The sequence below is a fragment of the Microtus ochrogaster genome, chromosome 16 (assembly GCF_000317375.1).
Source record: "Microtus ochrogaster isolate Prairie Vole_2 chromosome 16, MicOch1.0, whole genome shotgun sequence".
Lineage (NCBI taxonomy): Eukaryota > Metazoa > Chordata > Mammalia > Rodentia > Cricetidae > Microtus > Microtus ochrogaster.
The window spans coordinates 29,337,780-29,345,455 of NC_022018.1; the positions used below are offsets into that span (position 1 = coordinate 29,337,780).

Below are 7,676 nucleotides of genomic sequence, written 5' to 3' on the forward strand. Positions count from 1 at the left end.
TATATATATATATATATATCATAGTAAAATTATAAGTAGCAACAGATAGATAGCTACATTGCAAACATAATTAAATTGTGCACTCAAAATATCCAGAAGTTGACTGAGAGAGCATCTTTTAAACAACCAGCCTGAGTTCTCAATAGAGAAGGCCCTGAGCAGAGCACAGGGTTTACTCAGTGAGGCTTCTAGGTAAAAGAGCACATGACAGCAGAAAGGTTGAGTTACTAAACTGGATGCTTACAAACATCCAGCAAAATTCAACTGGAGAAGTTGAAAGAGTCAGCTATAGTTCCTACTAGACAGTCTTGAGCAGAGAAGAGTGAGTCCCTAGGGTGAGGATTCTAAGTAGAGCAAAGTCTAGAAGACAGAGACAACATTATCAAAATGGGTGCTTACAACATCCAGCAGAGACCTGGGAAAACAGAGATCTACCAGTGACTGGTGGTGAGGAATTGAAGTCAAATTTAAGAATCAACAGACGCTAGACTCTGCTGCTCGAGAGTGCTTTAACCAGTCTTCTGGGTAGTTTTCCTTATTCTGGATAGCTTACTGTTCAAAGAGAGAGAGAGAGAAATGATAAAAAAATCAGATTATTCTTATCACTGGATGTACTCAGGACACAAAGGCAGTTTTATATTATGGAAACCTTCTTGTTCTCAAAATCATGATGTTTTCACTCTTGCACTGTTTTATTGCTTACTTCCTTCCAAGTCAGAGGCTTTCTAGGGGTGGGGAGCATCCCAACCCTAGACAAGGGGTCTTGGAGGATACCTTGAGACAAAAATACTTTGGGTCTTAAGTAAGGGAAGTGGGTACTCTGTTTCCAGAGCCAGCTTTTCAGCAAGCTAAAATAAATGTCTTCAGGGTTCACCTGCCCATTAGACACAGAGAGCAGACTACCCATGCCTCGTGATATACTAATAGGCACATGTAAATGGTTTCTTATTAATGTATATTAAAGTCAAAAGAAATAAAAGAGAATTCAATAAAAATGAACTTACAGCAATGCATCAAGCCTAGTCTAACTTTGTTTATACTAAAGCAGTATAAGATGTACTTCAAATAATCTTTTTGGAAGATGGACTCTCAAAGATGATAGGAATAAGTCCTAGGGAAAACATAATTCTCTTTCAGCTTCCTCTTCTCTGTGTCCACTGGCATTTGCCCTGAGCCAGTCCTTTTCCAAGATACAGCTATTGTTCCAAAACATATCCATTCCTGACTTTCATGTTCTTACCACATGCCTATTTCTTTAGCTACATAGTCTTACAAACTTGAAATATAGGAATTCATGAAATGGGGCTAACAAGATGACTCAGTGGATATAGAAACATCATGTAAGTTCAACAACCAAGTTCAATCCCTGGAAGGTAGAGGAGAAAACTGACTCTACAAAGCTATCCTTTGACCTCCACAGGCATGTCTTGGCACACACACACACAAATAATAACAATAATAATGATGATAATAATGATAATGATAATAATAATACAATTCCAAGAAAAAATAATGAAATCAGTTGATCCACAACCTCAGTCAATGGTGTGTTCCATTTCATTTAGCAAGACAGGGTCCACTGAAGATTTTCTGGTTTCTCAAATCATGCCTATCTTCATTTTGTCTATCAGAAGTGTGACTTGTGAACAAACATGTGTTTCTTCTTCTCTTACAGTGCGGTGGATCACCCTTACTATCCCTATTCAGAAGAGTATTGAGCACAAGCTGTTAAACATTACAGAGATTCTCCTCCCTCCAGACAATGTGTATCTGAATTTGGTGAAGTGATTGAGAAGCAGGATTCCTGCCTCTAGGTGCTTGTCTAATGTCAGAAAACTATGAACCTCAAGTGATGACATTTGTTTCTCCTGATGATTAAAAATAACACGCAAATTACAGAGAACAAAAGAAAATACTTGATCTACCTTTCTTGGTTTTTATGCAATCTCAGGTCTGCATTATTGTTTACAAAAATAAAATCATTTTCAACACATGGTTCATAAACTTTTAAGAAGTATTTTGCTCAGGTTATTGAATGTTACTCAAGAATTTTAGAGCCCTTTTTGGAATATGAAGTAATGGGTCCTACTAGCTCATTTCTTAGTTCTTGACGGAAGTTTGGCAGTGGCATGCACTCTTTTATCTTCCAGTAAAACTTTGTTGAATCTTCCCTCCCCCCTAGCCATTGTTTTATAAAAAGCAGGAAAAATTAGGCTAAGTTTACATATAAGTGTTCTGGGTATGAACGTGTACTGGAAGAAGTAGTCTGCTTACAAAATAAAATTTGAAGCTTTTGATGAGAAATGGGGAGGGGGTGTGCTGAAAAGGGCTCAGAGGGGAAGAGTGTGTACTGCTCTAGCAATGTGATTCCTAGCACCCATGGCACCTCCCAATTGCCTGTAACTCCAGCTCCAGGACATCTAAGTCCCTCTTTTGGCCTCTTTGAGCGCATGTATTTATATGCACTTACCTCTTCCCCCAAGACATACACATAATTAAAAAGTAATATTTAAAAAAACCAGTAGGCGTTTAAATTTAACCTTTTGAAGTTTTATTTTTTGTTTTTCTTCTTTTTCTGTTTCTCTGTTTTTCTATTTACTTATTTTGATCTTTGCATTTCTTTTTTAAAAAGTCAGTTCTTTGAGAATTTCATGTGCATTGTGCTCAAACTTACCCAACTCTTCCCAGATCCATTTCCCTTTCCTACCCATCCAACTTTGTGTTTTAAAAAGATAACTAACCAACCATCTAACCAACCAACCAACCAACCAACCAACCAACCAACCAACCAACCAACCAAAAATTGTTCAAAATCAATTTGTGCTGCCAAAAAATCTGGATGTGTGGACTTCCATTGGTGTGGTCAGCTTCTAAGGGGATACACACTTAAAAGTAACTGTCATAAGGTCTTCTAGCAAGATCAATTGACATGTGTTCTATGCTGAGGCATAGGACCATATGAGTATCTACCTCCTAGGATTTCTTATGCTGTTTTAACATGTGACAAGTGGAGGGATTGACTGTCCTTCACTCTACATTTATTCAAGAAGTTTGTATATTGAACAATCTTAGTGTATAGATACAGTAGCTTCCTCCAAGAAAATATGAAGCATGTCTAATGAAGAAAACAGCTAAACTATTTGTCAAAGAGGCAGCCATGCTTACTGTCTTTTGAAAATAATATGGGTTCCCAATACTCAAAGTTTTTTTCTCTTTTTACTCAACTTACTGAATGTTCATGTGCCATTGAATTGTTTCATTTCATGTTCTGGAAACGAAAAAACTAGGGACTGACTCAAAAGTGACCTTAATTTGGCTACAGATGTTGCCATGAGTAACAAACTCTCACTTCTCATTAATCCAGAAGTTTCACAGTTTCTACTACCATGTACAAAACATATTAAGCAATTTTATTAATTTGCAACTAAGATTAAAATCTCAGATCTTCCATATTGGGAAAAATTGATAGTTGTGGTGGTGTTGGAATATTAGGTGCTATTTCCTTCCTTCCTTCCTTCCTTCCTTCCTTCCTTCCTTCCTTCCTTCCTTCCTTCCTTCCTTCCTTCCCTATTCTTTTTGAACCAGTGTCTTTCTATGAAGCCTTGGTATTCATCCAAAGAGAATGAGCTCTCAAAAGCCAGTTCAAGCAGTAGGGATAAATCCTGGTCCCACTGCCAGTGGCCCTACAGAGTGCCCCAACCATACAACTGTCACCCATATTTAGAGGGCCTATTTTGATCTGGTTCCCCTGCTGTCAGTCTGGAGTCAATAAGCTCCTATTAGTGCAGGTAAGCTGTTTAGGTGGGTATCCCCATCATGGTCTTGACCCCTTTGCTGGTATTATGGCTCCTCCTACTGTTTGACTGGACTTTGGGAGCTCAGCTCAGTGCTTCTCTGTGGATCTCTGCATCTGTTTTCATCAGCTGTTGGATGAAGGTTCTATGATGACAAATAAGTTAGTCATCAATCTGATTACAAGGGAAGGACAGTTCAGGTATCCTCTCTGCTATTGCTTAGGGTCTCAGCTAAGGTCATTTTTGTGGATTCCTGGGAATTTCCCTAGTGCCAGGTCTTTCTTTGCTAGCCCCATAATGGCTCCCTCAATCAAGATACCTTTTTATTTTCTTTATTTGGAGTCCCACAATGAATATTATATATTGTGAACATATTTAACTTCTACACTTCCCCTAACTCTTCCTATACTCACCCACAACCCCTCCAAACTTCATGTATTCTTTTGTATTTTTAATTTTAAAAAGTTCAGTTTGTGCTTCCCATATACTCAGCAAAACTCACCATGTACCACATACTTAATGAAAATTGACTCTCCCTCCTTAACCAGCCATCAGCTATCAATAGCTCCTCAGCTAAGGGTGGGTGCGACTTTCAATACCTTGAGAAACAATGATGCTATTGAAGCCTGACCAGCAGCAGCGATAATTCTTCTGACACTAGTGAATCCTTAAACTTTTGTCTCATATATCAAGTTGGAAACCAACTCTGTGATATGTTTGAAAGGCTGCTATAACCCTGTCTTATGTTACTCACTACTTTGATCACACCTTTCATTATCACAGCTTAGATTTGTACTCAGGATATTATGTCAGGACCTTTCATTGTTCATACAGACAACCCATGCATCAATGTCTTTTTCTCATTGGACTTCCTCTCTTATTCATGCAAATTTATTTTTTTTCCTGGACTGCTTGCTCAGTTACTTGTCTTATTGCCCAGATGAAGGACCACACAACTGACATCCTAGCTTGCTTACAATCCAATCAAAATGTGTTGCTTTCAGGGGCTATAGTATGTTATCTAGGTTCATGTAACTGTTTTTCTGATTAAGAGCATTATTATTTCCTTTCATTTGTATTAAATACAACATTGAGTTTCATGTATATTTAAATTAATGTCTTTATTGCTGATATTTTTGAAAGATTTGTTTTAATTTCGATGTATGTATTATGTATGTATGTATGTAATGTATGTATATATGTATGTATGTGGGTGGGTGGGTACAGGTATGAGGCCTCAAGGCTAGAAGGTGCCGTATTCAAGGAACTGGAGTTATAGACAGTTGTGAGTCACCTGACATGGGTGAAGCGTAGTCAGACTTAATGCTAATGAGATATAGTCTCATTTCTAAAAATTTTACAAATGCATGTCCAGATCAAATTAATAAATGGTATAGTATCAGTTTGTATCTAGATATTCCTGTCTTACTAAGCTGTGCAAATTCAATAAGTAAAAAAATAATGGTCAAGTTCTAACATATCTCCCTTTTAGACTCCATTAATGATTTAGTTCAAAAAATAAATTGGAAATGACGGCTTTATGAAACCTTAGATGAAAATGTACCTTGATGAATCTTTTAGCAAAACAAGATTTTTTTTAAAGTTTCTGTTTATGCAAGTCATTCATGAGATTAGTTTTCAACAGACTGTAAAAGCAGAGCTTTGAAAGAATGCTGTTCTCTCTCCTTTAATTTTTTTTCAGCCCTGAATCAACAGACAGAGAACTTTGACCATGACACAAAGGTTTGGGCTTTCTGAGTAAAGGGAAATTTCATTAAACATTGTTATCAAGTTGACTTCTATGTGTGCTGACTTTATGAGCACTTGTCTCTTTTGTACTTGCTTACCTATGGTTATTTCATTGCCCTTTAACAATTCATTCTACATGAAAGAGTCTCATGCTGGAATGGAATACATTACCATCAAATATCATTGGCCACTCGTACTTGTTTATGAAGGTGTAATTGCAGAGTGACTTTAGTAGGTTATATTAGTTAAAAATAATTGCCTTGAAAATAGAGGAAGAGAGAGATAAGGCAATATGACATTATGTAGACTTTGTAATTTCATTGAAAATACTTTGAAATTATTATATAAAATTGTTTTTTCTTTGTTTTTAACAATTGTTAAATTGTTTTTTAACAATACCCTTGTGTGTGTGTGCATGTGCATGCATGCATTTGATCATGTTTATGAGTGTAAACACATCCACATGGGTGCATACGTGAGGTCAGAGATCAACCTTGAGTGTTGATCTCCTGATGCTATACAAAATGATATTTTTTTGAGGCAGAGTCAATCACTGACCTGGAACTCTGCTATTAGACTAAGTTGGCCTGGTAGATCTGTCTATATAGTGGTATATTATTTGTGTTTTAATAAATAAAGCTTGCCTAAAGATCAGAGTGCAAAGCTAGTAACAATAGTTAACCAAACCAGCCAGGCAGTGGTGGTGCACACCTTTAATCCCAATAACTTTTCTTGTTAGCCATAGAAACTGGGTAGTGGTTAAAAAGAAATCTGGAAAATGGAGAATCGTAACAGATCTAAGAGTTGATAATAAAGTGATTTAGGCAATGGGCTCTCTATGGTCTGGAATTTCTTTTCCTTCTCTATTGCCTAAAGGATTTCCTCTTATACTTATTGATTTAAAATATTGTTTCTTCACTATACCTTTACAAGAAAATGAGAGAATAATTTGCCTTCACAATGCCTACTTATAATAATTCCCAGTCTACTGAGAGATATCAATGGAAGATTCTTCCACAAGGAATGTTAAATAGCCCACACTAAGCAAATATTTTGTAGAGAAGCCATTGGAAATGATATATAAACAATTTCCTGAATCTATAGTTCATCATTACATGTATGACATTTTACTATCTTATTCAAATGTAGATACTTTAGAAAGAATGTTTGAAAAATAAAGAAAATTTTGCCTTATTGAGGATTACAAATTGCTTCTGAAAAATTATTTAGACTATAAACTAGTTTTACAGATTAGAAGAGATAAATTACAGACTAATAAAGAGTTTTAAGATTGCTAAAAGATATTTCCATTACTGTATAATGCTTGTTGCTCACATCATTTATCATATCGTTAACTCAGTTTCTGACTCCCTAATTATTATTATTATTATATTATATTATTCCTAATATTTTGTTATTTAAATTTATTAGAACATTTAGATAAACCGGTGTATATTTAGGTAATTCTTTCATGTATTAATTAATGAGTTAGAGCATAGTTAAGAATTAACTCAGCAGAAGATAATATATTATTTTCCATAGGTAATAAAGAATATTTTTATGTTTCCTCTAAAGAAAAGGTCATGATGCAAAGTATAGAGAACAGTCATGAAGAATTTCCATTACAATAACAGTAGATCCAGGCTTGGTGGCACTCATTTGTATTTCTAGCACTTGGAAGGCAGAGAAAGGAAGTTGGGGAGTTAAAAGTCATCCTCAGCTACATGGCATGTTCAAGGCCAGTCTGTGAGCTACACAAGAGCCTGTCTCAACACACACAAACCCCCAAAACAAAACAAGAAATAAGCTGGGTGTTGTGGTGACACACACTGAGAAACCCAGTAGTCAGGAGACTGAGACAGGATGAACTGAAATTTCATTCTAGCCTGGACTTCATAACTCGCTAGCTGAGTTACATAGGAACCTGTTTCAAAAACCAAACCAGAGTAACACACACACACACACACACACACACACACACACACACACACACGGTGGAAGCATTTGTTCATTGTAAAAATGAACATAGAAATTGGGAAAATAGGGCTGGAGAGATGGCTCAGCGGTTAAGAGCATTGCCTGCTCTTCCAAAGGTCCTGAGTTCAATTCCCAGCAACCACATGGTGGCTCACA

At 36.4% G+C, this 7,676-nt stretch overlaps 1 pseudogene; it reads left to right on the plus strand.

Moving 5' to 3' along the window:
* The window catches only part of LOC101993818, a 90,299-nt pseudogene extending 88,527 nt beyond the window's left edge, over positions 1-1,772 (plus strand).
* Positions 1,773-7,676: the final 5,904 nt, after the last annotated feature.